Genomic DNA, 15,516 nt, shown 5'->3' on the forward strand with positions numbered 1-15,516 from the left:
ACCCCCTACTACCTCCAGACTAGTGGTCTTGTGCAAAGGTTAAACTCTACACTAAAGACCATGCTACAGGTATTTGCAGACCAGTTTAAGAGAGAGTGGGACAAATATTTGCACCATCTACTGTTTGCATACAGAGAAGTACTCCGGGAATCCAGAGGTTTTTCACCCTTTGAGTTGCTGTATAGGCACAGGGTGAAGGGACCTTTAGATATGATTCATGATGAGTGGGATGGTGAGTTTGAATCCCATAAGGAGTCTGTTGTGGCATATGTCCTAAACCTCAGGAGAAGGCTTAGGGAGCTCATTGACTTGGCCCAGAAGAACCTTGCAGGAGCCCAACAGCAGAAAAAGGTCTGGTATGATAGGAATGCTCGAGCCTGAGAGTATGCTGTGGGACAGCAGATTACGGTGCTTACTCCTGTCAGACACAATAAGCTGCATGCAGCTTGGGAGGGACCCTATGAAGTGGTAAGGAAGGTCAGTGATGTTAATTACATGGTAAACTTGCTAGGCAGGGAGCGAAAACTGTAGTATGTTAACATAATGAAGCCTCAGCATGTCATGCCAGGGTTGACCATTAAACCCAGTAAATGTTAGGTGGGTAGGGCAGAGGACTCCTACCTGAGACATACAGGGGGAGTGGTAAGATTAGGCCAGAACCTGCCAAAGTGGAAGCTATTCAGGTGAGGCCTGCTCCTGTTACCAAAAAGCAGGTGAAGGCATTCTTGGGGTCCGCAGAAAGTTCATTTCCAATTATAGTACAGCAGCTTCTTCCCTCACAGACCTCACAAGGAAAAACAGGCCAGATAAGGTAGTGTGGACCCCAGCCTGCGAGCAGGCATTCCAAATGCTTAAATGAGCTTTGGGAGGACCCCCTGTGTTAGTCAGTCCATATTACAGCAAAGAATGGTGCAAGTGGATGCTTCAAACCAAGGGGTGGGGGGCTGTACTCAGCCAAGTTTCCTCAGAGGGAAAAGAGCACCCAGTTGTATATCTCAGCTGCAAACTCCAACCCAGGGAGGAATGTTATGCAGCTGTATAAAAAAAATGTCTAGCCACAGTATGGGCACTGCAGAAACGTCAGCCTTATCTGTATGGAAGGAAACAGGATTGTAGTTACAGACCGCAATCCTTTAACATGTGTACACAAAGTCAGGCAACAAAATGCCAAGTTATTAAGGTGGAGCCTATGTTTACAGACAGGCAATGACATGACATGTATAGCACTATAGTGGGGGTCAGCAATGCCAATTCAGATGGCCTCTCAAGACAGAGTATAGGTTAATGTGTTCCCAGACAAGCCCATTTCTCTCAAGCAACATTTTTCCAAGGTCACTTGAAAAAGTAGCCTTCAAAGGGGGGAAGAGATGTGATGGTGTGGGGTGTTGCCATCTGTGCCAGGTAAATAGGGCAGTGCATGTGTAACATATGCCAGCATAGTTAGCTGGAGGTTTGTAAATAATTTTCTGTCATTTGACTATTACCCTGACTTGTACAGAAGCTTGTGTTAAAAAATGTATCAAGAGTGTTGTTATAACTGATATATATATATATATATATATATGTGTGTGTGTGTGTGTGTGTGTGTGTGTGTGTGTGTGTGCGTGTTTAAACAGAGAATTCTGAAAGAGAACAGTAGAAGTTTTTGAAATTGTTAATTTTCAAATACTGCAGCAGAGCTTAGCAAAGCTCTGTGTGTATTGTACCAGAGTCAGGTGATCAAATGTGATGTCATTCTATGACTAGCAGTGAAAGGATGAGTTTGTTTTGTTTTCTTTTCTTTGGAACCTGATAAAAAATCTACTTCAGTTATCACAGTCAGTTGAGTTCAGTTCAGTTCAGTGTAAGGTTTAGTTGGAAGCTCATCACCTTGCCTTGTGGAAGTAAGTATCTCAACATCTAATCTTGCCTTACTGTATTAATTAAGTTAGCTAGAGAACAGCTATTCTTTAGACAGTCGGGAAATAAAGTGAGATTAGTTTAGTAGTGTTCTTCTGCAAGTGTTATTTTTATTTCTCCTGTGATTGAAATCTGGTGTTTATTGTACTTAGATATTTAGTATTCTCATGTTTTCTATTTTATTATTTATTAATGAATATTTTTATACCTTTTATTGTGGCTGGTCCTTTAGAGAATACTTTTAACATCCTGAAAGTACCTGTACTTATTTTAGTGAGGCCCTGGCCACTTGGCCACTCCGAAAAGCCTTGCTGCTTTGATTGCACACTACCATTTGTATTAGTATTGATTTTACTCAGTATTATTGTATACCCTTGTAAGAGCCTGAGAGTGGTTGACTGATGGCAGCATGGTTACCTTATAGTCTGGGCAGAAGGGGTAGAGCTAGTAAATCTGTACCAGCCTTTCCCAGGAGTGTGTGTGTGTGTGTGTGTGTGTGTGTGTGTGTGTGTGTGTGTGTGTGTGTGTGTGTGTGTGTGTGTGTGTGAAAATTAAACACCCAGGTGTGGGTGTGTCAGCTATTTGGAACTGGGACACAGTGCTCCAAAGTGAGTCTTGTTTGGCATCTGGAGAGACAGAGAGAGTCCAGTCCCAGGTCAGGAGCATGTTCCCTGTGTGCTCTTGGTAGAAATTGTGCTTGATGCAGGCAGTTGCATCTGAAAATACTGTGTAAATCCATTCCTGTTTTTATTGACCATCTCTCACCAGTCTCAGTAGTGAGGACTGAGGCTCCTTGATTACTGGCATAGGGTAGAGGCCAACACAGCTCTATTTAAATGCAGTGCAGATTTCAGTAGTTTTGTTGACTCACAATTGTGTAGTAATTAATCCACTTTCATAATAATTTCTTTTGTTTTGTTTTGTTCCTAAAAAAATCAAATCATCTGTGAATCTGAATCCTTTCTTATCTTTATCTTGGATTAGGATTTTAACGAAAACCATTTTCAATGAACTAAGCAAAAGTCTTCACTAATTAAGACTACAGTTTCCCCACTTAAAATATAACCCATGAGGCTATTTTTTTATCATTGTAATTTCTATAGTAAATAACATATTTTAAAACATGAACTTTTGATCACCAAACTTGTCTTATTTTCTAATACACCCCTCCTCCTATCAGTTAATTTCTCTGATAAATATAAATCTCAAATTAATATCCAAGATCTATTAAGGCACAACTTAAAGTATTTTTCCCATGCATATTTTCAAATATTAGCCAATGATGTTGATAGCTATTTTCCTTCATATGCACCCCACCTCATCCTTCTACTTAATTAATTTAATAAATACAAATCTCTGAATTCTTCCTGTGATCTAAGTAGACATGACTCAAAATGTGGAACCAAATCTCAATAGCAACACTCAGATCTGCTCTGAGTTACAGCACAATGACACTAAATATACAGAACCAACTGATATTGCCAACATCCTGGCAGATAGGTTCAGTGCTAACTTTACCCCCCTCTCACCCCCTAAAGGGCCCATCTTTATACCGGAAGAATGCAAAGTCCCTGTAATCACGGCTGCACAGGTAAAAACTTCACTCTCCAAAGCCAAGAACACAGCATCCATGGGACCTGACAACATCCCAGGCTGCCTTCTACATGAACTACAGAATGAACTGGCACCCCACCTAAGTACCATGTTCAATCATAGCCTCACCTCAGGCTTTGTGCCCATTGAATGGCGCATCGTGACAGTTATCCCACTTCACAAAGGGGGGGGGCCACAACAGACCCCGGGAACTACCGCCCCATTAGCCTGACGAGCCTCGTCTGCAAGGCCATAGAACGTATCATCATGGAACTCATAAACAAAGACATTGGAGATCTCCAAACCCTGGACCCCACACAGTTTGGGTTTGTAAAAGGCAGATCATGTCTCCTAAACCTGATAGACTTCTTTGAAGTAGTCACCAAAGCCATAGATGAGGGTAAGGTGGTTCACACAGCCTATCTAGATCTCGCCAAGGCGTTCAACACCATCCCCCACTCTGGAATTATAGATAAACTCACTAAACTAGGTATAAATCCCTATGTCACAAGATGGGTTGCCAACTGGCTTACTGAAAGAACCCACACTGTGAAAGTAGCAGACTCCAAAATCAGACTTCAGACCAGTGACAAGTGAAGTACCACAGGGTTCAGTCCTGGATCCTCTCCTGTTTGGTATCTACTTCTCTGAAGTACAGGCTAACACAGAAGGTCTTTGGCTAACTAAATTTGCAGATGACTGCAAACTAGGAGCCATAATTGAAACTCCTAATGATGTGGACATCCTACAAAAGGGCCTCACTGAGACAGATGCCTAGTGTCAAAGACATGGTCTCAAGCTCAATGCCAAAAAGTGCATTGTCATCCCTTTTGGTAAAAATTCTGTACCCATGAACTACCACATAGGCGGTAGTCTACTTAACACCGAAAGTGTGATAACAGACCTTGGGACACAGGTCGACAGTAGTCTCTCCTTTGATAATCACATCATCAAAGTGTTCAGGAAATCCTTCTACGTGGCACACCTCATCACAAAAGGTTTCTCATCCAGAAAAAAATAGGTCATTGTTCCCCACTACTCATCACTCATTAGACCCATTCTAGAGTACAACGCCCCTTTTGGTATGTACCTCACAAGACATCTACAACAACTGGAAAGGCCGCAAAAATACCTCACAAAGAGGATTACTGGCCTCAAACAGATGCCTTATGCAGACCGTCTCAAAAAACTCCAGCTTTACTCCGTCGCATATCGCCTAGTCAGAGGCGATCTCTGCCTAACATACAAAGCTATGTCAAACTCAGAGCTGTTGGACATGCTCCACTTAAAGAAATCCCAATCCCTCTGAGCTACACGCTCTAGGGACCTAAACCTTGTCACCACAATAAACAGAACATGCTGGAGGGATAGATTCCTGTCCCAGAGACTTCCCATACTCTGGAACAGACTACCTATCTATGTCAAACAGAGCTCCTCATTAGCACTCTTCAAGAAAAATCTTGATGATTGGATGGGTAATAGGAAATTCATCCCGGGGATCACGTCTGTGGTTCTGCTTGACAGGGGCACAGGAAAATAATTTTTTTGGGTGGCGAAAGCCAGGGTACATTTTTGGCTAGGCTTCTATAGGCCTTAGGGCCAATAGCCTAGTACCTACCTATGAACCTAAGTAAGTAAATAGGCTTTTTATGTAAGGTGTGTACTGGGAAGGGAGAAACCGAGGCACCTAGGAACACTCACTAATCTTATATGCAAAGCCATAGAACAAATTACCATAGAAATGATCAGTAATGACATAGCAAACCTCTAGACACTGGAACCAACCCAGTATGGTTTCAGCAAGGGCAGGTCATGCTTACTCAATCTGGTGGGCTTCTTTGAGAAGGTCACCAAAGCAATGGATAAGGGCAAATTGGAGCATTGTTGACAAACTTAAGAGGTTAGGTACAAACCTACATATTACCAGGTTGACAGCCAAATGGCTTACAGACAGGACCCAGGAAGTTAGAACTGGGGAGTCTACCTCTAGAAAGAGGCCAGTCACAAGTGGAGACACTCAGGGATCAGTCCTTGAACCACTCCTTTTTGGCATTTACTTCTTTGAAGCCAAGGCTAATGTCAGTGGTCTCTGGCTGACTGAATTTGCAGATGATTGCAAATTAGGATCTGTCATTGAATTCTTCACAGACACAAATGTTTTCCAGGAAGGGCTGATAGACACAAATGTTTTCCAGGAAGGGCTGATACACGCAAACAACTGGTGTTAGAGCCATGGACTAAATCGAAATGCCAAGAAATGCATAATAGTGTCTTTCGGGAAGTCATCTACCCCTGGTAACTATCATATTGACAACACACCTCTTAGAGTTGACCCAGTAGTCAGGGACTTAGGGACATACACAGACAGTAATCTAGGTTTTGACCATCATGAGTCTATAGTAGTGAGGAAATAATTCTATGTTGCTCAACATATAAACAAAGGTATGGCATCTAGGTCCAAGGAAGTCATTGTTCCACTGTATTCGGCATTCATCAGATGTATCATTGAGTACAATACTCCCTTTGATAAGTACCTAACCAGGCATATCCAACAAATGGAATATCCACAGAGGTTTCTCACTAAAAGAATACAGAGCATAAGTAAAATGTCCTATCTAGACCATCTTAAGGCCCTATCTCTGTATTCTGTCTCCTACAGGTTCTTAATGGGAGAGCTATGCATTCTGATGGAGCTCCTGCATATCCACAAAACAAAGAGCACCAGAACTGCCCAATCTAAAGATTTAAACCTTGCCTGTGATATAAACAGAACCTGCTAGAGAGACAGGTATGTATCCCAGAGACTACCCCATCTCTGGAACAGGCTCCCCATCCATGTGAAGTAGAGTTCCTCCCTAATCCAATTCAAGTGCAACTTGGACAATTGGATGAGGAACAGAAAATTCATCCCTGGTTTGGCACCTATGTCTCTGATGCAAACAGGTAACCTGTAAATGGTTCATCACCTAGGCCCATGCTTACACTTATCAAGGGAACCAGAACTTGTCAGAGATTTGGGATGCATGGCCAGGTTTAAAAAGGCCCTTGTGGTCATTAGCCTAGTAAACACCTATGGACCTGCTAGTGCTCCTTCCCCTTCCACTTTCCCAGCTCAGGGTGGGATAAGATGACAACAGTAAAGCTTGAAGAATCCCAGTAGTTTTATAAAACACACTTTTTAGGTGTGTGAAACAAACTTGCACACATCAACAAGACTGCCACTAACCAAACCAAACCAAAAGACACACTGGTACACGTACAGAAGCATGACGTTTCCTGGTGAAGTAAGATTGCCACTAACATTACAAGGACACGCAATACATTTCTGATTAATTTGATTTATTTTCAGTAAGATCTAGGTCCATAACCTGCTTACATAAGAACAAAACATACTAAGCCATATCTTAAGTAAGACTGTATCACAGATAGTGACAGAAAAGCAGATCTGACTTCATTAAAATTCTCACAACCTGGCAGGTGGATAGTTTGCCCAGTCTGCAGTCTGTTAGCATGAAATGGGAGGACATAAAGCATCTCTCACATGAGGGCTTGAAGGGTATAGAAAAGAAATATGGGCATGGGGAAGAAAGAAAGATCTGATATGGTGCAATATTTATGCAAAGAAAAAAGCCAAATTAATCAACACAAAAAAGGCAGACCCAAATATTTACAGAGAAATACAGGCAAAGGCATCCAGATATGGAAAATTTCACAATACAAAATATAAGATTCACAAAGAGGGAATGTAGAGCAGAAGATTAGTAAAGTAGAAGTTAAAAAAATAGAAGTTGAAGTTATGGAACAGCTGCAAAGTGAAGGATTTAGTGTAGAAAGTCTAACACAGCTTATGTTACGGCATGATGAAGCAACGAGTCCCCAAAGTAAGGAGAAACAGGAGGAGCAGGAGACATCTGAAGAAGAAATACGGACATAAGAAAGAAAGAGATTTAAAATGGTGCAATATTTCTGCAAAGCAGAAAGCAAAGCTAATCAAGACAAAAAGAGCAGCACCAAAGACATTTCAAGAGATATATAGGCAAAGGCATCTGGACATGGAATAGTTTGCAATACAAAAAATAAGAAAACAAAGAGGAAAAGTAGAAGACAGGATTAATAATTGAGAAGTTAAAGAAAAAGAAACTGAGGTTATGGATTACCGGAGAAGTTAAGGATTTAGTGTAGAAAATCTAACAACTCTGACAGCATCACAGCAGGATAGAGCAAAGGATCTACAAATTAAGGAGAAACCAGTGGAGTGGGAAACATCTGATCAGTTGACGTATGAAGATACCTTGGAGCCTCCCAAGAGAAACCAGTACAAATGTTCTGTTGGAGCTACACAGAAAAGGAAAGAACAGGAAACGTTGGCAACTCTGACACAGTCAATGTCATGGAGTGATAGGCCAGTGAGTTCCTACATGAAAGTGCAACAGATGACACAGGGTGTACCTGAAGAGAATGCGGCACAGGAACATCTCTGGAACTTTCTATAGAATGCGCTCAGGAAATGGAGAACAAAGAATGTGCCCTCAGTTTAGAAGAAAATGTTCTAAGAAAAGAGTTGCTTGATTTAATAGAGATGGATACACATATATAGATAAATGAAAGAAATAGACTGCAGAAGGTTAATAAAACCCAAAAAGTTAGAAGTTTTATAAAACTAACGCACACAGCAATTAGGACGAGATTCATGCAATATAACAGAAGAAAACAGGATATATTACTGTGCAGCTAAATTAATAACTGATAAAGTTCTACCACAAGAACACAGGGTAGTAAGGGAAAAGACGGGGAGAAATCAAATGCCATCATGGATGTATCGAATAGAGAAAACTATAAAGCAATTAAGACAAGAAGTGTCACTGTTAGGAGTATGGAAGCGGGAACAGATCAACAAAAATATTCAGAAAGATGTGATAAAAGCAATCCGCAGTATTATAACAGATCAGGATTTATCATGTACTAACACTAATAATAAACTAAAAATATCAGCACTGGCAGAAAAATCTAGAAGACACACAGATAAATATAAAGGAAAAAAAAACAAAATAAGCAATTTATTGATGACTCAAAAACATTTTATTGAGAACTAGGAAACAAGGTAAAAGGAACTGATTTTGGCCTAGCACTCAAGTGTGGGGTCATTTATTGCACTGTTGTGTTTATTTTGCTGCTTGTGTATCTCTGCCACCTTTAAACTACAACAAAAAGAAAAAAAACAAAAAAAATCTTGCTTTTTTCCCACTTTCTGAAAGTTAAGAAAGTTCAGTTACAGATTTGCTGTTCTGAACTGTTTGGAAGTTCCTAGAAGGCCAGTGTTTGCTTGGGCTAAAGGGAAGTCTCTGTGTTCACCAGTGGGAGTGGTTAACACTGAACAGCCTGCCTGTCCCTGGAGGAGTGGTTACTACCTAGAAGCTGTAGTTTTATTGGCCATTTTGGGTCAATTCTAAACTCCTTGATCTGTCTCTCTTAAAACCCGGCTGCCTCATGGTTTTGGCATCTTTTCAGGCTTGCTAGTTGTTGCTGAAGTACCTACCAAGGGGAGAAAATGCTGAGAGAAGAAAAGGAGCCACTTTTGTGATTTTAAGTATTTTCTTCTGATTTTTTGTTAAGTTTTACTGCTCTGCCGCCTATTTTTTGGCATTTTCCGGCTTGCTAAAGTTTATATCTGTAACAGTAACAGTACTTGGAACACATCTAGAGCCTGTTTACTGCATTTCCTGTGTTGCACTTAATTTAAAATAGTTTTTTTCTCTAAAAACTGCATTTTACCTGATTTTGGCCTAGCACTCAAGTGTGGGGTCATTTATTGCACTGTTGTGATTATTTTGCTGCTTGTGTATCTCTGCTACCTTTAAACTACAACAAAAAGAAAAAAAAAAAAATCTTGCTTTTTTCCCACTTTCTGAAAGTTAAGAAAATTCAGTTACAGATTTGCTGTACTGAACTGTTTGGAATTTCTAGAATGCCAGTGCTTGCTTGGGCTAAAGGGAAGTCTCTGTGTTCACCAGTGGGAGTGGTTAACACTGAACAGCCTGCCTGTCCCTGGAGGAGTGGTTACTACCTAGAAGCTGTAGTTTTATTGGTTATTTTGGGTAAATTCTAAACTCCTTGATCTCTCTCTCTTAAAACCCTACAACTCTCTTTTTGCACAGTTTTGCGCACTGAGCAGCTAACAGGTTTAAAGTATTCCAGGCTCCACAAAGTCTGCTCTTCACTTTTTCCCTTAGAACTTTTCAAACTCTCAAAGTAATCACTCTGTTCTCTTTCTAAAGCCCTGCACTTGCTCAGCTCTTATAAGGAAACACTAACTAACTAAAGCACTACACCCTCCTTGACTTCTCATAAGTATTAGGCTCCCAATTGGTCCTTCCTGATCATGTGAAAAATCAGTTCCCTTCCCTAATCTGATCAGTAAAAAAACAGTTCCCTATACTAATCTAGTATGTCCAAGGGTCAGTTTCAAGGTTACTCTCCAGTCCAGCTGGTGAATCTGGGAATTTTGAGGCAATGTTCCAATTGCCTTATGTACACAGACAACCCTCTCCTCCTTCCAACAAACTCTAATACATGAGAAATGCAGTTACACAGCCAAACTGGAGGCAGAGCTCTCTCAACCCAAGACTGGCACAGTCAGTCAGGAGGAAAATGTAACCACCCACACCAAAAATCCTGTCTCACATAATAGACCTATTGCATCTGCATACCCAACCATAAACACACAAAAACATACTCGGAGGCTCTAAATAAAAATCTGCCTAAACAGCAAAGACCTCCTAAGCAGATATCCAAGCAACAGCCACCCCTCAACAATACCCATGAATCACATATCTGACAAAATCAGTGTGCCTCACAGTCACAGTCCTTAAGGCCAAACAACACACCAAATACACTTGTTATTGGGGACTCTATTGTCCGGCACACTGACGTCCCACTCACCAGACTGAACAAGGAGAAAGTCACTGTAAGCTGCCTGTCAGGTGCCAGGATCTGCCACATAATGCAAGCACTCAGGTCACTCCAAAGCAAGTACAAGTATGACTCCGTCATTGTCTATGCTGGTGTGAATGACCTGAGACGTACCTCCTTGGACTACATGAAAAGAGACATAGAGGAGCTCTCTGACTATGTAGCCCAGGCTGGTATGACCCTGACCTTGAGTAGCATCTTGCTCTCACCAAGAATGATGCCACAGTATAAAGACAAAATGATCAGTTTCAACAATTGGCTAAAGTATTGGTGTCATTCAAATGGGATCCAGTGTCTGTCAGCCTGGGATGACATACTAGACAAGCCACGTTGCTTCACTAGGGACGGCTTGCACCTGTCACCCTTAGGCTTTTGTATACTGGCCAAGGCTCTTGCCACCCCCATAGTGCCTTTTTTAGGCAAGGCTCAAAGGACAAACCCACCTCCATAGACAACCCAAGGATAAAAAAACTAAAGGTAATGCTACTCAATGCCAGAAGTCTAAACCTCAAGATGCACACACTCGAGGCTCTCCTCAGTATGGAGAAAATCGATGTCTGTGCAGTAACAGAAACCTGGTTCAAGGCTCCTGAGAGCACCCCAGCACTACCAGGTTCTAACTCATACCATGCGTTTTGGCCCCAAAACTCGTACCGAAGCACAAAAGGAGGGGGAGTATCTATATTCATCAAAGATACCTACACCTCCAGGTTAATGGCACTGCACGAAGCATCGGAAACCATCCATGTGCAACTAACAGCAGGCAAAACTGCCTTTCAGTTTGTAGCCTGCTACAGAACACCCTCCCTATTACAGGAACCCCACTTGGCATTCCTGAGAACACTGGAGAATATGAAGGTCTCTCCAAACACTGTGTTATTGGGTGACTTCAACTACCCAAGCATTGACTGGGAAAACTACTCAAGCCCAAACACCCTCGCCCAACGGTTCCTTGAATTTATAAACTCTAACACAGTGGAACAACTGGTCACCACTCCCACAAGAGGGAATAACATATTGGACCTGGTCATCACCAACATGGGGACTCTATGTTCCACACCAGAGGTAAACCCCTCATTGGTAAGATCAGACCATAAACAAATTTCCCTGGACATCCATATCCCGTCCCCACCCCCAGCCAAGGAAATCACTGTAAAGAATTTCTCAAAAGCCAACTTTGCACTTCTCAAGACTGAGGTAGAATCCTTCAAAGCCCCTGGGCCAGAGGATAATACAGCCCAATCCACAGAATCCTTTACAAATGCATTCTATATGCACCTGCAGGAATGCATGGATCATGCTATCCCAAATAAAAAAAAACAAGACTCACTCCTCCAAAAACAGGAGACCAGTCTGGTGGACCCCGGCCATAAATAAGCTATACAACAGAAGGAGGAAGCTACTACATGACAGAGCAAAATCCCAAAAAGGGAAGGCATCTCTGATCAGTATTAGCAAGAAATTTCGATCCCTCATAAAATCATCAAAGGCCAGCTTTGAAAGAAAAATTGCCCTAGACACTAAAGATAATCACAACGCCTTCTTTAGTTATGTCAGGAACATGGGCGGAAACTCCCAGATATGCTCTGAATTGTTGTATAACGGTACAAAATATACCGAACCTACAGACATAGCCAACATCCTGGCAGACAGATTCAGCACAAACTCCCCCCCCTTCCCCCCCCCAAAGGAGCAAATGCCTATCTCAACTGAAGGTAACCTCCCTGACATCACAGATGCACAGGTGAAAGCTGCCCTCTCCAAAGCAAAAAACACAGCATCTATGAAACCGGACGGTGTCCCAGGCTGTGTCTTACACGAGCTCCAAGAAGAACTGAACCCTCACATTAAGTCACTGTTCAAACTTAGCCTTACTACAGGATATGTACCCAAAGAATGGCGTACAGCTACAGTGGTCCCACTTCACAAAGGTGGTGCCACAACGGACCCCGGAAACTATCGCCCCATAAGCCTGACTAGTCTGGTCTGTAAAGCTATGGAGTATATTATCATGGAACTCATAAACAAAGACACTGGGAGCCTCCAGACACTGGACCCTACCCAATTCGGCTTTGTTAAGGGCAGATCTTGCCTCTTAAACTTAGTTGATTTCTTTGAAACAGTTACTAAAGCCATAGATGAGGGCAAGGTAGTCCACACAGCCTACCTGGACCTCGCAAAAGCCTTTGACACAATACCCAACTCGGGCATCATAAATAAGCTTACCAGCTTAAATATCAACCCCTATATCACAAGATGGTTTGCAAACTGGCTCAGAGATAGAACCCACATGGTCAGAATCGCAGGTGCCATGTCCGAATCCAAACCAGTTACAAGTGGCGTCCCACAGGGTTCAGTTCTGGGACCTCTCTTGTTTGGTATATACTTCTCTGAGGTTCAGGCTAACACGGGATGACTGCAAACTGGGGGCCATAATCGAATCTCCAGCTGACACAAGCATCCTCCAAAAAGGTCTCACAGAAACGGATGCTTGGTGCCAGAGCCACGGCCTCAAGCTAAATGCTAAAAAGTGCATAGTCATCCCCTTTGGGAAAAACAAGGTGCCCACAAATTACCACATAGGTGGTAATCCATTAAGTACGGAAGAGGTAATTAGAGATTTGTGGACCAACGTAGATAGTAATCTCTCCTTTGATAATCACGTTGCCAAAGTGGTTAGAAAGACCTTCTATATAGCCCACCTTATCACAAAAGGGCTTGCATCTAGCTCAAGAGAGGTCATTGTGCCCCTCTACTCGTCACTCATCAGGCCCATAATTGAATACAATGCCCCTTTTGGGATGTACCTTACCCGACATCTGCAGCAACTGGAGAGACCCCAAAAGTACCTCACCAAGAGGATCATGGGCTACAAACAGATGTCCTATGCAGCTCGACTAAAGAAACTCCAGCTCTCCTTGGTTGCTTACCGCCTACTCAGAGGCGATCTATGCCTGACGTACAAAGCCATGTCAAACCCAGAATTAATGGACATGCTCCACCTCAAAAAATCCAAGTCCCTTAGAGCTACACGCTCCAGGGACCTAAACCTCAGCACAAAAATAAACAGGACATGCTGGAGGGACAGATTCATTTCCCAGAGGCTCCCCTCACTCTGGAATAGAATCCCAATTCATGTTAGACATAGCCCCTTGCTGACCCTCTTCAAGCGAAATATGGACACGTGGATGGGAAATCGCAAATTCACCCCCTGGGATCTCTTCTGTGTCCCTGCTAGACAGAGGCACAGTAAACTAATCTTAAAAGGGTACCTTCTGTGACCTACTTTACAGAGGCAAAGTAGGCTAATCTAATAGGGAGGCGGAAGCCAAATACACTCTGGCTAGGCTTATAAATGCCCTAGGGCAGATAGCATAGTATCTACCTATGAACCTATGAAAGACCACCAAAAAAACAAGAAAAAGATACATTTTGGAGAAATATTTATGAAGATCCTGTGGAACATAGCAAAGATGCTAAATGGATAGAAGAAGTAAAAGAAAGAATAAGAAGTTCAAATGTAGAGGATATGAAATGGGATTATGTAACGACCAGGGAGATTGAAACAAAGTTAAGAAAAGCCTCTAACTAGAAAACCAGAGGCCCTGATGCGGTACCTAACTTCTGGCTAAAAGTATAAACATCTTTTCACAAAGATTTAGCCATGAGTAAGAACTATTTATATGCGTACCCCGAACAGTCCCCAGTCTGGCTAACAACAGGAAAAACCATGCTCCCACTTAAGAGTGAACTGCAAGCTATTCTAAAAAACTATAGGCCAATAACTTGTCTTCCGACATATAAACTATGCACTGGAACTGATGCTTATAGAGTTTATAGTCATTAAGAAAAAAACTCAATTATGGCAATAGAACAAAAGAGTATTAAAACAAAGTCATATGGAACAAAGGATCATTTGTTGTTAAATAAAGTCATAGTGGAGAACTGTAAAAAGGGGAAGAATCTAAGTATGGCATGCATAGACTACAGAAAAGCATTTGACAGTATTCTACATTCATAAATAAAATAGTACTTAAAAATGTATACAATACACCCTACACTGATAAACTACATCACAGCGAACATGAAACAATGGCAAACCACTCTGGAGTTAGGCCATCATAAAGGACAAATTATTATTCCAGGGATAAAAATTCAAAAGGTATTTTTCAGATGATATAAGAATGTCATTTGGTCTGGATAAATGTGCAAAAGTAACTTTTAAAACAGGAAAGCTGAGGCACCAAGAAAACATCAGTTTATGACAAGAATGTGATATAAAAGAACTTGAGCAAGAGGGAGTGTATAAATATTTGGGAATTATGAAGGATTAAGAATAAAACATGAACAAATGCGACTAAAACTCAGTAAGGAATATTTTAGAAGACTTAAATTAATCCTGAAAACAACGTTGACATCTAGGAACAGAGTTCAAGCTACAAACTAATTTGCTATTCCTGTCCTGATTTACAGTTTTGGAGTGAGTGACTGGCCCCAAAAGGTGTTGGACAGATTAGACATGAAAACAAAAAGGACGCTTCATGCACATAAAATGATTTATAAATATCAGTGCATAGAAGATTATATATTTCCCATTCCAAAGGAGGTATGGGTCTCTTTAAAAATTGATTACATCTATAGATCTGCAATCGTGGGATTGCATACGTATCTGCTGACTTCATAAGACCCAACCATAGTGAAAGTTTTGAAACACGAGGAGAGTAAGTGACTACCCTGCTTAGTCTAGCAGAAGCATATCGGTGTCAAGTGGGAATGAAAATCAAACCAGAATTAGATAAAATCGAGGCAGCAATCGAATGTGCTAAAAACAAAAGAAAGAATATATGGTGAAGGATCAAATTAGAAGGCAAAAAATGTGGGAAATGCATAAATACAGTTGCAAGTACAGAAAATTCCTGGAACGACCTCATGTTGATCAGAACTGAATGCAGGAATGGTTAAGGAGAGGCAAATTCAAACCAAAAGACGAAAGGTTAATATTAGCTGCCCAAGATAGTAGACTTCATACTCATTGGTTTACAAAGTCCATTGAAC

The sequence above is a fragment of the Protopterus annectens genome, chromosome 16.part0 (assembly GCF_019279795.1).
Source record: "Protopterus annectens isolate FY-2018-M chromosome 16.part0, PAN1.0, whole genome shotgun sequence".
Lineage (NCBI taxonomy): Eukaryota > Metazoa > Chordata > Ceratodontiformes > Protopteridae > Protopterus > Protopterus annectens.